General features: G+C 35.9%; 2 pseudogenes; one reads left to right on the top strand and one right to left on the bottom strand.

The window, feature by feature from the left end:
* LOC105492855 (splicing factor 45 pseudogene) overlaps positions 1–17,268 on the bottom strand; it is a 37,439-nt pseudogene extending 20,171 nt beyond the window's left edge.
* Positions 8,067–9,087, top strand: LOC139355474 (histone-lysine N-methyltransferase SETMAR-like; annotated as a pseudogene).
* Positions 17,269–20,006: the final 2,738 nt, after the last annotated feature.

Here is a 20,006-nt window from a genome sequence, read left to right as displayed (position 1 = left end):
AAACTTTTGCTTTCATTCTTGACCATATTTGGACTTTATCTCCAAATAGGTTACCTCCCTCAGTAAAGTTCAGGTCACTCTGGTTTCCAGAACCTGTAGTTACCACAGCAGAGCTCCCTGCAGTGAACACACCCAGCATGTTCAGCCTGATTCCAGAAGTCAGGCTCAGACTGAGAAAAGTCAGGAACCAAAAAGACTGGGTGGATGTTGTCACGTGGCCCTTACGAACAAAGGTGGTTTCAGAGCGAGGTGGCTGAGAGGAAAAAGAACATATCAGGGATAAAGAAAAGCAGATAGAAAAGTCCGGGCAACTTTAGGGCTTTTATAGTATGACTGTGCACAGTACAGTCATAAAAATATGTTTAGTTCAAGTCATTTAAAAAACTGTAATCTAGTATATTTACATTAAATTGTTTCCCTACAGATTTATTAGTGGCAAGAGAAAAATGGATAACCACACAGTAGAGAAACTGGGCACTACCCTGACTGGGTCATCAAAATGAACATCTCCATTGAGGGCAGATGGATATAGCATGCCTCCTGATGTGGCACCCTGAGAAGAGCACATCATCTCTCACTCTGCATTCAGCACAGAACATGTAACCTCAGTCTACCCACCAAGAAACATCATGTAAAACCAAAACAAAGACTTCTCTGTTATTAAAAATGGAGTTACAGTTTTCAAAAATTTGAACACTATAAAAGCAAAACAAAGCTTTATAGAAATGCTCCAGATTAAAGATGACTGAAGAGCCGGGCGCAGTGGCTCACGCCTGTAATCCCAGCACTTTGGGAGGCCGAGACGGGCGGATCACGAGGTCAGGAGATCGAGACCATCCTGGCTAACACGGTGAAACCCCGTCTCTACTAAAATACAAAAAAAAAAAAAAAATTAGCCGGGCGTGGTGGCAGGCGCCTGTAGTCCCAGCTACTCAGGAGGCTGAGGCAGGAGAATGGCGTGAACCCGGGAGGCGCAACTTGCAGTGAGCTGAGATCCGGCCACTGCACCCCAGCCTGGGATACAGAGTGAGACTCCGTCTCAAAAAAAAAAAAAAAAAAAAGGTGACTGAAGAGTCTAAATCCTAGGTTGAGTCCTGATCCTAGGTTGAGTCCTAAAAACAGTCCTGACCCTGTTTTTCCTGAGGAACAACAATGGTATAAAGGGTATCATTGGATTAATTAACAAAATTGGAATACAGACGAAGGATTAGAAAAATGCATCAATTTTAACTTTACTTGTTATAAGACAATATTTTTATTTTTAGGAAACAGGTACTGAAGTATATAGGAGTAAAGGGACATGCTACTACTTTTCAAAAGGTTCAGAAAAAATATGCTGTGCATATGTATACATATATATGCATATCTTGTGTGTGTGTATATATATATATGCATATATACAAACACACAAACACACATATATATTCAGAGAGATAAAAGAGAATGAGTAAGCACAGTTATATGGTAATGCAGATGGAGCAAATGTCAGCAACAGGTGAATGACAGTACAAAATAGATAGATATGTGAACATTCTAGTATCATTCTTATTCATGCTACTTTTCCGCACATCTGAAATAACTACACAATGAACCTGTGAGGAAATAAAAGCTTCTGGCCAGGCATGGTGGCTCACACCTGTAATCCTGGCACTTTGGGAGGCTGAGGTGGGAGGATTGCTTGAGGCCAGGAGTTCAAGACTAGCCTGGGCAACATGGTGAAACCTCATCTCTACAAAAAATATAAAAATTAGCTGGATGTGGTGGTGTGCACCTGTAATTCCTGCTACTCAGGAGGGTGAGGAGGGAAAATCACCTGAACCCAGGAGGTTGAGGCTGCAGTCAGCTATGATCCTGCCACGACATAAATAAATAAATAAACAAATAAATAAATAAAACCTCTAGAATGTCAAAAGCTTCTATGATTTACCACAAAAAAGCATGTGAGGTGATAGATATGTTAATTGGCTTGATTTAATCATTCCACAACGTAAATGTATAGCAAAATAGCACATTGTATCTCATAAATGTATACAATTTTTATTTCCAACCAAAAATAAAATAAAGTAACCCTCCCAAAACAAGCAAAACAAAACAATCGTCAGGTATGGTGAGGGGTGGGAAAGAGCTGAGGAAGGCAGGGGAATTTTTACAGTAACAGAAATCTCTTAACTTAAGTTCCTGATGGCCAAAAAGAAAAAAAAAGTACTTGGATAACCCACAATTGGAAAGACAATTCCTACTGAAATGAGATTATACCTATACCCAGAGAAGATTCTTTCTTCTTTATATGCTATAAACATTTAGGAGCTGAGACAGTTTGTATTTTAAGGAGACATATGTAAAAATGATTTTAGGTCTTAGTGCTTCTGTTATTTGTACTTCTACACACTAAATATAATAAATGTAATTTGAATGTAACAATAAGAGAATCAACGCTATGGAGAGAACAAATATATGCTTATCTGAAAGTTAGCAGATAAAGAAGTACTGCCAAAATAAACAAGCTGAGAGTGAGAACGGACATTCAAAGTACATTATTGTGTTACTGGAACATCTGGTACTAACACTGTCAAGTTTACATATGTTCTCAAATGCTTATTTATGTAACAATCAAATGCTAAGCATTCCAGCTGCACTTGTAAACTTTTTATGAACTGAAGTCATATGCACAAGCTCAGCTAAATATACTTCACAGAGGGAGGAGCGTAAGGAAACTAAGAACTCTCACAACTGAAGTCTGATTGCGGTGCAGCCTTCTGGCAGTGTTCTGGACCAGTGTCTGGTGTGAGAACTAAGCTGCTGGCTCCTATAAGATTCATTCCATTCCAGCAGCTAGAATCAGAAATGCCTAACCAATGGGTCAAACATAATTTGGCAGTTACCGTTTTTAGACATAATTTTCTCAGAAAAGAAAATGGTATCAGGAAAAGAAAATAGAGCTAAGGACATGATGAAGTAGGTCACTAAGAAAAAGAATATTTAATATTCAAGTGAAAAAATATTTTCCTCAAGCGATCCTAGAGTTAGCACAAGTGGAATGACTGATTGTGGCAATGCATAAATTAGAAAAGACAGCATAAAAAGAGGAGGCATGTTTGTATGATAATTATCTCATATCACTCCTAATGAAAATTAGTTGTGTGAAACTTGCCTTCTTAGAGACAGAATTCATAGTAACTGCCTTAAACCCATTTTAAAGAGCAAAAAGGCACAGAGGGGAACAAGCATTTCATGCTGTTTTTCTCCTCTACTAACAAAAGGAAGTGAGATGAACCAATTTTCCTCAAAGTTTGCCAATCATTTCTTTGATGAAACTTCTAGAGTATGAAATGTTGCAAAATGGAACTAATTCATTAAGTTGCTTATTTTCTGAACAGCAGATCTTAAAAGTGATTCCTCTCAGGTTGAGGTTAAAAAGACATATTTTTTTGGCGAAAATAAAATACCTTCCACTTTTAACTGACCGGCACATTTCTGAAAGTTACCTTTAGAATTAATCAGATGTTTCAGAGTGATGTGTGGATCTTGAAATGTGAACATCTATCATCAGTGGGATCCTCCTGTGTGCACTTTTTGCCTGTCACTAGCACTTTTCTTATGCCAGCTCTTGAAATCACAAATTTTGGGCCTAGAAGAAAACTTTTTTTTTTCTTTTTTCTTTTTTTTTCCCCCTGTGTCACAGCAGTTTTAGAGCAGTGACTCAAACTTAGGTGAACATTTGAATCACTTGGAAACCCAGAACCCATTCCAGACCTATTAAATCAGAGTGAAACTCATGCATCGGCACCACTTAACGATGGAGCTCAGATTGAGAACACCACGTGGAACGAGAGTGGATATTCTTTAGGGACAGAGGGATTCATTTCACAAAAATGGCATTTTCGCAAAATAATTGAAGCACTAGGCGTTCCCCATGCTATCCTCTAACCAGGCTCTGGAAATTTAAGGGTTATAATCACAACAGTTTTAACTCTTCAAACTCTGCCTTTTTGCACATTGTAAAAAGGGCGAATAAGGGACTGTTCTAGGGTAGGCAGTCCCGCCTTGCATGCCCTATGGCTTCTCTCATTTTAGTTGAGGAACAGTGGGGCAAGAAAAGAGGATCTTTTTTCACTTTTGACAGGTTACAAAAAAAGTAGCAATTTTTGCCTACAAAACTACATTGCAATTATGAATGGGAAGAAGGGGTTAGGATGTAGGTGGAAGCTTAAATCATAAACAGGACAGGACATAATAACCTTATGTGAATGCCTTTTAGAGCTACTCAAAACAATATGTCACGTATATGTAAATTTCTGTGTAATAGTACTAGCTGATAGAATAACCTGAAGTTCAGCTTTAAAAGGAATGACTACTACTAATATTACCTTCTGATTACTAATAGTACCTTCTTTAATGCTCACTGTTCTGTTTAGATCATAAACTGGCAGGGTATGGCGGCTCACACCTGTAATCCCAGCACTTTGGGAGGTCGAGGCGGGTGGATCACCTGAGGTTGGGAGTTTGAGACCAGCCTGACCAACATGGAGAAACCCCGTCTCTACTAAAAATAAAAAAAATAAAAAATTATCCAGGCGAGGTGGCACATGCCTGTAATCCCAGCTACTCGAGAGGCTGAGGCAGGAGAATTGCTTGAACCCAGGAGGTAGAGGTTGCAGTGAGCCGAGATTGCGCCACTGCACTCCAGCCTGGGCAACAAGAGTGAAACGCTGTCTCAAAAATAACAACAAGAAGAACAACAACAAAAAACCAAAAAACTGTATCATAAATTATACTAAAAGAGATTGGAGAATTATTATTGAGCAGAGAATTCAGTCTAAAAGGAGAGGTAAGACACAAGAATTACACATAGTACTTAATAAACATTAGGTGCCATATGATTATGGTAATTATTAATTTAAAAACAACAGGTTTTAAAGGCAATTTACAAGCACTGAAAACAAAAATGCACACCCTCAGATTTCAATCACATCTTGGCAACTGAAGACTGCTTTTTTTCCTCTACATCCCCACAAGTGGTTATACCATGTCATCTTTGAAAATAAATGGCAGTCTTACTCTTTTTTCTTTAGAAAAATATAATTCAAGACAATTACAAAAAAATTTCTGTCTTCAAATATCTGACAAATTTGTCTACAATAAAGCTAATTTAAAAATTATTACCAAATATATGCCCTCCTTATGACTATTAATCCAAGTTTAGAAATTTATGTTCAATGCTTTGGAGCAAGAAAGAAAAAAAAAGACATACACACAGAGAGCGAGAGAGACGGGAATGGCATTAAGATCTGCTTTAAGTACAGTTATCTGAAATGTTCTCTTGTTTTGACTTATTCCAGAAGGAAAACTTGAAACAATGATTAAATGAGTATAAGTTACAAAGAGGCATATTTTAGCTCAACATAAGGATTTTTAAAATAGAGTTGTCCAACAGAATGGATTGTTTCAGGAAATGATGAGCTCCTTTGCTGAAGATATCCAAATTGAGACCGGATGAGCATATGCCAAGGATGCTGCAGAAAACATTTCTGCACTGTGTGGGAGGTTAGCCAACAGAAGATGATGTCTTAGGTTCCTTCCAACGCTAAGTTTTATAATCTTATGACTATCCAAACACGAATAACTACTTTAATGATACAGAGTCTGAAGCCTGGTTAAAAAAATGAAAAAAGAAAAAAAAAAAAAAAAAAAGAACAGGAAAAACAAACAAACTTTACTTGGGTACCAGGGAAAACAGACTATATGAAGACGTTTCATCTTTTTTTAAATGCTGAGATAAGGAAAGCTACTATATTTTAAAAGCATATATTTTATGATGCATGCAATTATTTTATAAAATCTAGTACAAACAATAAAGCATGCATTTCCAAAAGATAAATGAGCTGAGGAATAAGAAATTATTTGCTGAATGATTTGTACAATTATTGAATTACAGAAGAGTATAAGAAGGTAGGCAGAAAGCCAGTGAAGGACTGAGCAAGGTTTTTACACAGTCTCACAGTCCTATGGAGACAAAAACTAGATTTTAGAAACTTCCAAGGGAGAGGGATCCTGGTTAAAAATCCCAGGATCTCGACTGGGAATTCAGGTGTCCACGTACTGGAAAAGCAGAGATAAACAAGAGGCAGGCTGAGCATTACAAAATCTGTAACTGAGTCCCAGAATTAAGATAATCTGCCAACACTCTAATGGCCAAACAGATTCATGGAGAGAAGTAACATTATCCAGAATCACTATAGTTTAACAAACACAATATTTAGCATTAATAAAGAAAGGAATAACAGACATGACACAAAACAGGACAGGAGGGGAAAAAACCCAGATCCACAGGTGACTCATTTATTGAAATTAATTTGCTAAAATTAAAAAGAAGTGTATTTCCTTCTTTTGCATATAGTTATCTGGTTTTTCCAGCATCATTCATTGGAGAGATTGTCCTTTCCTCATTGTATGCTATTGGTGCCTTTGTCAAAGACAAGTGGGCTTTAAGCGTATGGATTCATATCTGGGTTCTCTAGCTTATTCCATTGGTCTATGTGTTTGTTTTTATACCAGTACCATGTAGATTTGGTTATTATAGCTTTGTAGTAAATTTTGAAGTCAGGCTGGGTGCAATGGCTCACACCTGTAATCCCAGCACTTTGGGAGGCTGAGGCCGGTGGATCACTTCAGGTCAGGAGTTTGAGATCAGCTTGGCCAACATGGTGAAACTCCATCTCTACTAAAAATACAAAAAAAAAAAATTATCTGGGTGTAGTGGCAGGTGCCTATAATCCCAGCTACTTGGAAGGCTGAGGCAGGAGAATGGCTTGAACCCAGGAGGTGGAGGCTGCAGTGAGGTGTGATTGCACCACTGCACTCCAGTATGGTCTACAGAGTGAGACTCAGTTTAATTTTTTTTTTTTTTTTTTTTTTTTTTTTAAATCAAGTAGTGTAATGTCTCCAACTTTGTTCTTTTGGCTCAGGATTGCTTCAGCCATTTGGAGTCTTTCATGGTTTTATACACATTTCAGGATTTTTTTTTCTATTTCTGTGAAGAACGTCCTTGGTATTTGGATAGGGACTACAATGAATCTGTAAATTGCTTTGGGGAGTACTGTCAATTTAACAATATTAATTCTTCCAATCCATGAGCATGGAATATCTTTTCTTTTTGTCTTATCTTCAATTTCTTTCATCAGTGTTTTATACTTTTTATTGTACAGATCTTTCAGTTCTTTGGTTAAATTGATTCCTAGGTATTATGTATTATTCGTAGCTATTGCAAATGAGATTGTTTCCTTGATTTACTTCTCAGATTGTTTGTTGTTGGTGTATATAAACACTACTGATTTTTGTATCCTGTAATTATTGAATTCATTTATCAGTTCTAACATTTTTTTTGGTGGCATCTTTAGGTTTTTCTAAAAAGAAAATCATGTTGTGTGTGTACAGGGCTATTCATACACAAAAAGTGAATCAAAATTGACTTAAGACTTAAATCTAAGACCTGAAACAATGAAACTACTAGAAGAAAACATTGGAGAATGACTCCAGGGCATTTGTCTAGGCAAATATTTATTTTGTGTAAGGCATCAAAAGCACCGGTCACCAAAGCAGAAATGGACAAATGGGATCATGTCAAGTTAAAAAGCTTCTGCACAGCAAAGAAAATGATCAATAGAGTGAAGATACAACCCACAGAATGGGAGAAAATATTGCAATCTTGCATCATACAAGGGATTAATAGCCAGAATATATAAGGAGCTCAAACAATTCAATAGCAAAAAACAAACAAACAAAAAAATCAAATTAAAAAAATGGTCAAGAGCTCTGAATAGACATTTCTCAAAAGAAGACATACAAATGGTCAACAAATATATGAAAAAATACTTAACATCAGTAATCAGAGAAATGTAAGTTGGTGCAGAAGTAATTGTGGTTTTAGCATTGTTGAAATTTGCCATTTGATATTGGAATACATTTTTAAATAAATGTGGTTATGACATACATCATTTTAACGCATATTTTTCTTTTTTTTGCTAATGACTTATTACTTGGTATTTATTTTATGTTTATTTTAGGCTATGGAAATGATGTTAGACAAAAAGCAAATTCGAGCGATTTTCTTATTTGACTTCAAAATGGGTGGTAAAGCAGCGGAGACAACTGGCAACATCAACAATGCATTTGGTCTGGGAACTGCTGACAAACGTCCAGTGCACTGGTGGTTCGAGAAGTTTCACAAAGGAGGTAAGAGCCTTGAAGATGAGGAGTACAGTGGCCAGCTGTTGGAAGTTGACAACAACCAACTGAGAGCAATCATTTAAGGTGATCTTTTAACAACTACACGAGAAGTTGCCAAAGAACTCAATGTCAACCATTCTACGGTCATTTGGTATTTGAATCAAATTGGAAAGGTGAAAAAGCTAGATAAGTGGGTGCCTTATAAGCTTAGCAAAAATAAAAAAAATCATTGTATTGAAGCGTCATCTTCTCTTATTCTATGCAACAGCAATGAATCATTTCTTGATGGGATTGTGACATGTGACAAAAAGTGGATTTTATACCACAACTGGTGATAATCAGCTCAGTGGTTGGACCAAGAAGAAGCTCCAAAACACTTTCTACAGCCAAACTTGCACCAAAAAAAGGTCACGGTCATTGTTTGGTGGTCTGCTGCTGGTCTGATTCATTACAGATTTCTGAATCCTGGCGAAATTATATCTGAGACGTATGCTCAGCAAATTGATGAGATGAACCAAAAACTGCAACGCCCGCAGCCAGCATCGGTCAACAGAAAGGGCCCAGTTCTTCACGACAACACCTGACCACATGTCGCACAACCAACACTTCAAAAGTTGAACAAATTGGGCTACAAAGTTTTGCCTCATCCGCCGTATTCACCTGACCTCTCACCAACCAACGCCCACTTCAAGCATCTTGACAACCTTTTGCAGGGAAAATGCTTCCACAACCAGCAGAATGCAGAAAATGCTTTCCAAGAGTTTGTTGAATCCTAAAGCACAAATTTTTACACTATAGGAATAAACAAACATTTCTTATTGGCAAAAATGTGTTGATTGTAATGGTTCCTATTTTGATTAATAAAGATGTGTTTGAGCGTAGTTATAATGGTTTAAAATTCAGAGTCAGCAACTGCAAATACTTTGCAACAATGACATATTATCTCTCCCCAGTCCAAATGGTTTATGTCAAAAAGACAGGCAGTAGCAGATGCTGGTGAGGATGTGGAAAAGGGGAACCCTCATACACTGTTGGTGGGAATGTAAATTAGCAGAGAAACTATGGAGTATAGAGGTTTCTCAAAAAACTAAAAATATAACTACCATATGATCCAGTAATTCCACTACTGGGTATATATCCAAAATAAAGGAAATCAATATATTAAAGAGATATCTGCACTCCCATGTTTATTGCAGCATTATTCACAATAGTCAAAATATGGAATCAACCTAAGTGTGTAGGAACAGATGAATGGATGAAGAAAATGTGGTATAGATACACAATGAAACATTATTCAGCTGCAAAAAAAGGCCAAAATTCTGTCATTTGCAGCAACATGGATGGAACTGGAAGTCATTATATTAAGTGAAATAAGCCAAGCACAGAAAGACAAGTAATGGATGTTCATACTCAATGTGGGAACTAAAAAAGTTGATCTTGAGAAGACAGAGAGTAGGTTGGTGGTTACCAGATGCCAGGAAGGGTAGGGGGAAGGGAGATATGAAGATAAATTGATTAATAGATACAAATATATGGTTTAATAGAAGAAATAAGACCTAGTATTTGATAAATCATTAGGATGGCTACAGTTTACAATAATTTATTGTACATTTCAAAATAGTTAGAAAAGAATAATTCAAATGTTTCTAGAATTTTTAAAAAAGTTAAGGTAATAGATATTCCAAGTATATCGATTTGATCTTTATAAATTATATGAATGTATTAAATTATTGACATGTACCCCAAAACTATGTACACCTGTTATGCATCAAGAAAAAATTGTTTCAAAAAAGAGCTGTGATTAATATGTCAAAAATAGATGATAGGATGAATAATTTATAGATTCCAGAGAGCTGGCTGGAATGGATAAAAAAGAACCGAAAGGCAACCTGAAACTTAAAAAAATGAAATCACTGAAACTAAGGGCTTATTAGGTAGGTTAAATAGAATACTGGAAGCTGAAGAGAGGTTTAGTGATTTAGAAGAAATGCCAGAAAGTATTTAAGCTGAAACTTGGTGAATAAAAAGAATGGAAGTACTGAGAAGATTATAGCTATATAGGCCTGGTAAAAAGTTGTATCTAATTACAGTCCCAGAGGGAGCAGAAGAGAAAAAAATAGGGCAGAACAATTTAAGTAATAAAGGCAAAAATTTCCAAAGTGAAAGACATGTGGGCAAAGAAAACCACACCTAGTTATAGTACAGCAAAACTGATGAAAACCAAAGACAAAGGACAAAGAAAAAAACCAGAAAACAGACAAATGGCAAAAGTATACATTACCTTCAAAGGTATAGCAGTAAGAATTATGGTTAACTTCTTAACAGAAATAATAAAAGACACACAATGGAAATATATCTTCAAGATGCCAAAAGAGAACTGTCTTTCTAGAATTTTATACCCAGCAAAAAACTCTCCAGGGCCGGGCACAATGGCCCAACCCTGTAATCCCAGCTCTTTGTAAGGCTGATGCGGGCAGATTGCTTGCGCCAAGGAGTTTGAGACAAGCCTGGGCAACATGGTGAAACCCCATCTCTACAAAAAATACAAAAAATTAGCCAGGCATGGCGGTGTGTGCCGGTAGTCTCAGCTACTTGGGAGGCTGAGACAGGAGGATCGCTTGAGCCCGGAAGGCGGAGGTTGCAGTGTTCTGAGATTGTGCCACTGCACCACTCCACCCTGGGTGACAGAGACAGACTCTGAAAAAAGAAAGAAAGTAAGTACAAAGAAAGAAAGAAAGAAAGAAAGAAAGAAAGAAAGAAAGAGAAATAAAGAGAGAAAGAAAGAAAAAAAAGAAAGAAAGGAAGGGAAGAAGGAAAGAAAGAGAGAGAAAAAGGAAGAGGAAGGAAGGAAGGAAGGAAGGAAGGAAGAAAGGAAGGAAGGAAGGAAAATACTCCTGAAACAAGAAGGCAAAATAAAGACATTTCCAGACTAACAACAGCATGTAAAATTTTCACCAGCATATTCTCACTAAAATATATACTAACATGAGTTCTGCTGGACAAAAAAAAAAAGGAAAAAAAAAGATTCCAAATGGATACACAGAAATTCAGAAAGGAATGAAATATTACAGAAAGAATAAAAATGTGGGTGAATATAAATGGTTATTGATTGTAAAAAACAGTAATTATAATGTCTTCCGGGAGCTAAAACATACGTAGGACTAAAATGATTAATAATACAAAGGATGGTAATAAATAAAGTTAAAATACTTTACAGACCTAGCATTGTCCAAGAAGTGTAAATATCTGAAAAGTTATATTAGGTTGTAATAAGTCCAGGCAATATATTGTATTCCTCAGCATATGCAGTAAAACACAGTAAATGAATGTATAATTAATAAACCAATAAAGGGGGGAATAGAATAATGAAGAATGCCTAATTAACTTAAATATTGTAAAGAAGAAAAAAAAAGGAGCATATAACAGGAGAGACATGCAGAAAATAGAGGATAAGTATAAACACAAATATATCAGTAAGTATATTAAAAGCAATCACTCCAATTAAAAGCCAAATATTTTCAAACTGGATTAAAAGTACAACCAGATGTTGCTTAAAAGGCATATTCCTTAAATATAAGCATAGAGAAAGGTTAGAAATAAAAAAGGTAGAAAAAGATACACTATGGAAATATTAACCAAAAGAAAGTTGGTATAGTTATTTTATTATTGAAGTAGAACGTGTAGCAAAATAAAATCCACCAGGAAAAGAAAATAATTCTAAATTTGATTTCACATATCTTCAAATAACTAAAGCAAAAACTAACAGAACTTAAAGGAGAAAACAAATCCATACAACCACCTCTCTCAGTTACTTATAAAGAAAAAATTAGCAAAGATATAGAAGATCTAAAGAAAACTTTTAGTAAATGTTTCTAAATTTTCTTGTATATAACAGAGCACACAATGATAAGAGAATACATATTCTTTACGAGTGCATATAAATCATTTACCAAAATTGGTTGTGTGCTAGGCCATAAAGCAAGCCTCAATGAATTTAAAGAAACTAAAATCATATGAAGTACATTCTTTGACCACTATTTAATTAAGCTAGAAATCAATAACTAAAAACAACAAATATCTTTGCTTCATAGCCTGAACTAAGACTGCAACACATAAGAACTACTGGAAGTCTTCCACTGCAGAAACTGATCCAGGAATCATTTTCACATTTAAAACTGTACTAAAAAAGACATTTTATTTTTAGTTAATTACCAAAAAATTTGTGTATAATGTATTTGGAATAGCTTTTCCTAGATGAAATCATATATAAATATATTTTATGGGATTTTTTCATAGGATTGTAATCAAGGTCTTGCATTTTAAAGCTGTCAGTATACATACTTGCGATCACTAATGCGTTTTTATTTTTAAACTTTGTTATTGAAAAAGAGCCAGCTGGTCAACTTACTTCACCTACTTGGTTGCCACAAAAACAAAAAAACCTTAAGCAAGTCTACTAACCTTCACAGACTAACTATAGTGTCCAGTGCTAGCAGGTGCCTAGTGAGAAATACTCTGAATGTGCAGGATTGTTTTAGGTGGAGAGAGACCATCACCAATCTTCATGTCACTCTGGTGGACAAGGCAGTCTGCTGAGAAAAGTACTTCTGGCAACATGGTTTCTACGCACATTCTGAAAAATAAACCAAATGTGAAAGAAAATTAAAAAACCCCAAGGTAATGAATGTGAAAGGCTCTTCCCTCAAATCTTAAGATGACATGTATCTTCAATGTAGATGCTATAAAAAAAAAAAAGAATTAAAAAAAATCTTAAGATTATATTGTTGTGGTTCAAGGTGACCAACTGAACTTAAGTATTTATGTCTCATCCCTTTCCAAATTCTCCCGAAGTGACAGTAGAAAGGTAAGTCTAAAAATAAATTCTTAGAGGTTGAGCACCACGACTCACAATTGTAATCCCAGCACCTTTGCAGGCCGAGGCAGATGGGTCACCTGAGGCCTGGAGTTTAAGACCAGGCTGTCCAATATGGAGAAACCCCATCTCCACTAAAAATACAAAAATTAGCCAGGCGTATTGGTGCATGCCTATAATCCCAATTACTCAGGAGGCTGAGGCACGAGAGTTGCTTGACCATGAGAGATGGAGGTTGTAGTGAGCCAAGATCAGCCACTGCACTCCAGCCTGGGTGACAGAGCGAGACTGTGTCTCAAGAAATATATGTGTTTATTATATATATTTATATAGTGTATATTTATTTATAATAATATATAATAAAAATATATTTTTAGAAATAGTGCAAAGTTAGAGGCATGCTACCAACATACAAGAACAGTAAGAAATTTCTGGAAAATGTAAAGCAAGATTAGGAAAGAAAGACTGAAAAAGAATTACAAGGCTGAGAATTTGCAAAACCCAAAAAGAAAAAGAAATGACGTTAAGCCTAACAAATTCTTATACTCTTTTCCTGTTTGCCATTTTACATGGAGCTATGTGAAAATTAGTCTGTCCAACCTTTCAGTTCATTAAACTGATCTTTAGTTTGTTCTTTCTACTTTTCAGTCCAACTACTGATTTTTAAAAAATCACTAATCATTTCATTTTCATGGCTTTTTTTTCAGACATATTATCTGCTTGAATGTCACTAAAAAAATTAAGTAATTCTGAAATTTCATTTATCTCCCCAATTAATTTTGTTTTCCCAAGGGATATATTATTTTGTTTGTTAAGGTTGATGCCGCTTTGTCTGGTTCTTATGTTGTTAGCTGGAACATATTTCAAATGAAAATGTTCACCTGGCTCCAAGGGTGTAGATGATTACATGGGTTCTGGACACACCGTCAGTTGGCTTGTATGCTTGGATATCTCTTGAGTGTATATACTTCCTTCTCTTTTTGGGTCCATAAGTCAGAGGAGACTCTACCCAATCAAAGGTTCCTTCGGGAATGTCCCACATCAGATTTAGATTTTTGTATTTGTGGCTTTATCCTGTATGTAAGAAAGCCAACCGCTTTGCAAGCAGAGTGCTCGTGCAATTGTTTTACTACCCCATAATTAAATAGCTGGCTCTCCAGACATAGCCTTTTCCTTCTAGTTCCCTGCAGTTGTTAACCTTGGGCTTATTTTCATGGTTCCTTTTGTTTTGTAGAATCTTTTCCTTCTCTGTGGAGTTGCAGGGTCATCTTTGTTGTAATTGGCCATCCACCTTATTCTATTTCTCTTATACCTTCCAAAAACTCACACTGCTAATAGCACTCTTCCCTGCTGTCTAAAGTTGCTATAGATTTATTATTATTTTATATTTCTTCTGTCATTTCAATGTAATTTTGGGAGGGAGAAAAAAATAAAAGCTCTCAAAATATTCAGTCAGTTTTCTGAACCCTGACCTCTCTGAAGGGTCTCCCTAAATTCCATGGGTATGAGTGGAGTCAGCTGGTCATCAGAAATGGAAAAGTCTGGAAAAAACCCTCAAAAGGCCAATCTTAGGTTCTTCAATTGTGATGTTATCTACAGGAGCAACTAGGGAAGTCACAAATCTTGTGACCTCTGATCCCATGATGACCTCTGAGCAGTAAGGGATTATAGAAACTATGCCTACATTTTAGCAGAGTTCAGTTTCCTTCTGTAATCCTAATCTTGTGGTCTTTCAATAGTTTTACAAAGGCAGTTTAGCTTTGGAGAGCGCTATCATCACCCTTGCTTTAAGGTTAAACTATAAACTAAATTCCTCCCATGGTTAGCTTGGCCTATGCCAAGGACAGAGTGAAGACAGCCAGCTTATAAGGCTCGAAGCAAGATGGAGCCAACTATGTCATATTTCTCCTACTGTCATAAGTTTGTAAAGCTGGTTTCAAAAGAGGCCAGGCACAACAGAATACACAGGAGTAAATACCAAATACTTTCATCTATAGAGTTCAAAAACAAGCAAAACTAATCATCTATGTATTAATTGTGAGAACCGTGGTTACTTTCTGGAAAGAGGGGAGCAATAGTGACTGCGAAGGGCACAAAGAAGGGAGAACTTCTGTGGTTTTGATAACATTTTATTTCTTTTTTTTTTTTTTTTTTGAGACGGAGTCTCGCTCTGTCGCCCAGGCTGGAGTGCAGTGGCACGATCTCGGCTCACTGCAAGCTCCGCCTCCCGGGTTCACGCCATTCTCCTGCCTCAGCCTCCCGAGTAGCTGGGACTACAGGCGCCCACAACCGCGCCCGGCTAATTTTTTGTATTTTTAGTAGAGACGGGGTTTCACCGTGGTCTCGATCTCCTGACCTTGTGATCCGCCCGCCTCGGCCTCCCAAAGTGCTGGGATTACAGGCGTGAGCCACCGCGCCCGGCCACTTGCCTTAAACTATAAAGAAAATTCCTCCCAAGGTCAGCTTGGCCTTTGCCTAGGAATGACCAAGGATGGCTTGGAGGTCAGAAGCAAAATGGAGTCAACTATGTCAGATTTCTTTTACTATCATAATTCTGCAAAGGCAGTTTCACAACCATTTTCTAATAATTTTTGGTCATGTCAAATCTATATGATTTAAAATTTCCTTTCCTTGTCTTTTCTGTATCGCTACATTTCTGTTTTGCTTTGGAGTTGGACAGTAGAACCCTGAGAGCATCTACCAAATTTTGGGTGGGAGCTTTAATCTGAATAATTATACGTTTTTAAAACTAAGGACAATTTTCTTCTATTTTCAAAAATTATTTTTCTACCACTACCTATTTATTCCTATTTATTTGAAAGTGTGACCTCCTCAAATTCTCCTCTCTATCTCTTAATTTTTCTCCCATATTTTCCAAACTGTTCTGTATTGTGGGACATTTCCTGGATTAGTAGGAAACTACTTGATTATCAGCTTGTTCTTATACTCTGAACTCTATTATATGCCTCTGAACATCATGTTTATCTCAGGTTGTACCTACTTGATTGAAGGAATAAAAAAAATAGGAAAACTCTCTTCAGTTTTCAGAAGGAGTTTAACAACGCCTTTGAACAGAATTTTTAACATTTTCATTCAAATATTGTTATTTAAACAACAAATAAAAGAATAAAAGAAAAAATAATGAAGACAATGTTCACGGATGACTTCGAGATGGATTTTAATCCTTTTCTTCTCAAATCCTGTATTAGTGGGGACATAAAGTAATTAAATTGGATTTTTAAAAACAAGGTCAAATTCTGAACATGGCATTAAAAAATCTATTTAAGGATGATGTTATTAAGGTATAAGAGGCTTTAGATGTGTCACTTTTCTGTGAATGTCTTCAAGTCAGCTTTCTCATAGAGAATTTTGGTTTTATGTCTGGCTTTACACATTTTTGGTTTTGTTTCAATGAACATATTTATGGGACTACAGCCAAGAGAGTGTGCCATTTGGGGAAGGAGGGAAAACATTTTGTTTCCTTTTTTTTTCTTAAGGTATTTTTATTTACAGAGTGAACACAGGATGTCATCAGACTTCAAAATCTGAACAGTAGAGGTGACTTTGTCAACATCACTTTGCTCCCAAAGTCAGTAGCTTTCCACAACAGTGCAGTTGCCAGCTGACCTCTTTAGTTACTGCCACATTTAGACATTTTAATAAAAGGCTATTGTTCACTTTATGCTGGATCATTTCATCTTTATGTATTGTTTGCCCAAGGAGAATTCACTTAAAAGTAAGGATTAATGCTCTAAAGTTATTCTATCATCAAATTGCTTTAACAGTACAGGGGAATTATTTTCACAATTACTAATAAAACAACTAAATTTAGCACAAGAATTCATCCAATAAATATTTGCTAAGCATCAGTACTGAGGAACCATTGCTATCAGAATTCTGTGGGGAATAGTTTTATAACATTTGACAAATTTCTACACTTAAATTTCTCATTTAAAATTTCATAGCTAAATACCTTGAGAAAAGTACCAAATATTCTTATATAATCCTTCAATAACAGAGTTATAATATAGGTATTTTGCTGACCTATGGAGAAGCCATATTGCAAAGAGGTTAAAGCAGAGGCATCAAAGCCGGTGTGCTTGAGTGTATCCCACCACTGGCTTGCTATGTAAATTTGACCTCATGAACTTCTAGATGCCTCAGCTTCATCATCTGTAAAATGAGGATAATAACAGTACATAAATCAGGTTGTTGTGAGGATAAATGAGTTAATACAGTGCCCAGCATATGGTAAACATCAAATAAAATTTAGCTAATTCCTCACCCTTTCTAGTAGGGGACAATAGAGCAATAGAGAATGTCTGAAGATGCCATATTAGTAGAGAGATAATGTGCTGCATAAAGTTATAAGGCATCTTTCTAAATAGTTACAAATAGAAATTGCTAACTGGAGAAGTAGGAGGAATGGGAGGGAAAATAAATCCTATTTTTCTTAAACTCAACAAAAGTAAGACGAAGAATATAATACAGATAAGTGCATCAGTTACGTAGATACAAAACTGTTCCTTCCTTCTACTGTGCCTTATAATGTTGTTACTTAAGCTGTTCTCAGTCCTTTCTAGCAGTTCCTTTTACAACTTCTAACATTTCCTCTCCTCTATCTCCCAAAGACAGCTCTTATATTTGAAACCTGCACTCAGGACCAGGAGATAAAAGATTGTCACTGAAACTGAGAACATGCATTGCAGATAGCAATAATCAGGAATCAAGATGCTTGTCCATAAATATAAACTGATAGTCAATAATTACCAAAATTGAAGCAAAACCAATTCAGGCACGAAAAAGAGGCATGAGGCATTGAACTCAACAAACAAAAGAATTTTACCTTTTAGGAAACTGAATTAATATGGGAAACAAAATAAAATTATAATTAGTATCAGATAAATTAGGAAAGATGTGTCTGTCTTAACAAAACTGGCTGCTATGAAAGTGAAACAATGATAAGTTTAAATAAAACAAAATCTTAGTACTTGGGATGAATAGCAGAAGGAACAGATAGAATCATCAGCTTATTGAGCTGGAAGATTGAGCTGAAGAATTTTTATATAGCCCAGTGCAAAAAATCACAAAAAGATGGAAAAAGTACAGGAGTTTGTTACATTTGGTGCCCTTGATTTCTCCTTTTTGGATTTGAAGGTTCCTTAGCATCACATGTGATTGTGCATTTGCTGTTCAGATTTTGAAGTTTGACATTTTCCCCTAATTAGTTTATATGTTTAATACGTTCCTCATCTGAATTCCAGCTGGGTTTTTTTTGTTGTTGTTGTTCAAATTGACAAACTGAATCTAAAATGTTCATGGAAACGCAAACGGTTAAAAAATACCAAGATAATTCTAACAAACAAAGCTGGAGGACTTATGCTATTAAATATCAAGACTTACTTAAAAGCTACTATAATTCAGACATTGCGGTATTAGAACAAAAGTAGACAATTAGACCAAGAGAACAGATAAAAGAGTTTGGAAAAAGGGACACAGTTGTATGAATACTTAATTTATGAGAAAGGTAACACTGCATAGCCCTGGAGAATTATCCTTTTCATCAATGGGGCTGATTCCATTGTATGTACATGTGGAAAACATAAAATCTAACACCTAACCTCACTTCATCCACAAAAATCAGCTGGGGGTGGAGGAGGGAGGATACTGTAGATCTAAATCTGGAAGGTAAACAATAAACTTTCTAGAAGATATCATAACATTTCTTCAAGGCCTTGAACTTGTAAATGTTTTCTTAAAGAGGACACTGAAAGCACTAACCATCAGGGAAAAATAATAAACTGTACTGCACTAAATTGACAAATTCTGCTCATACAAGATACCATTAAAACAGTGAAAAGTCAAACAACAGAATGGGAAAAGATATCTCCAATAAAAATATTAGACAAAGTTCTCATATCTAGAATGTATAAAGAAATAATGTAAATCAATAAAAAGGGCAGATAACACAATAGAAAAATAGACAAGACACAAAATGGCTGATAAATACATGGAGAGAAGTTCAATCTCAGTATTAATTAGGTAAATGTAAACTAAAACCAACACGAGATACCACAATATACAAATCAGAATAGAAAAAATTTTAAAAACCCCGACAGTACTAACTGTTGACAAAGATATGGAATAAAAACAATACATTGCTGATGGAAGTGGGAATTGGCACCATGAGTTTAGAAAATTGTCAGTGTTTTCTGAACTCGAACATGTGTAAACTTGCTCTGTCTCACCTTTACTTTTATTGTATTCTCTCCTCCAACATTGAATTTTTTCACGTCCACAGATAAAAATAGCATAAACATATTATCATTTTTCTTGAAAACAGTCAAAACTGATTTAGATTTGTCAAATACAAAATATAACTACCTATTAAAGCTCAATTGTCTTTGCAAATTTTGTATATGGAAATACTAAGTTACATACATAATTAATAATTCAGTTTTTACTTTTAGTTTCTTTTAAAATTAGCCAAATAATCTTTTAAAATTTAAAAATAACTTTTTTTAAGAGACAGGGTCTTTCCGTTGCCTGGGCTGGGTACAGTGGTGCAAATGTGATTTACTGCAGGCTCAACCTCTTAGGTTCAAGCAATCCTCCTACCTCAGCCTCCTGAGTAGTGGGGACTACAGACATGCACCACCATGCCCAGCTAATTTTTTAAAAAATTTTTTGTAGAGATGGGGTCTTGCTATATTGCCCAGGCTGGTCTCAAACTCTTGGGTTCAAGCAACCCTCTCACCTCAGCCTCCCAAAGTTCTGCGATTACAGGCATGAGCCACCATGTCTGGCATGCAAGTAGTCTTATAAGTGACAGAATAATTGTGCTTTATGTAGTATTCAATAAATATTTACCAAGTCCCTTCAGGATGTCAGAATTTTTACCTCCCCA

The sequence above is a fragment of the Macaca nemestrina genome, chromosome 7, assembly GCF_043159975.1.
Source record: "Macaca nemestrina isolate mMacNem1 chromosome 7, mMacNem.hap1, whole genome shotgun sequence".
NCBI lineage: Eukaryota > Metazoa > Chordata > Mammalia > Primates > Cercopithecidae > Macaca > Macaca nemestrina.
Note: the sequence above shows the minus strand (reverse complement) of the source record. Positions and strands in the feature narration are given on the sequence as shown.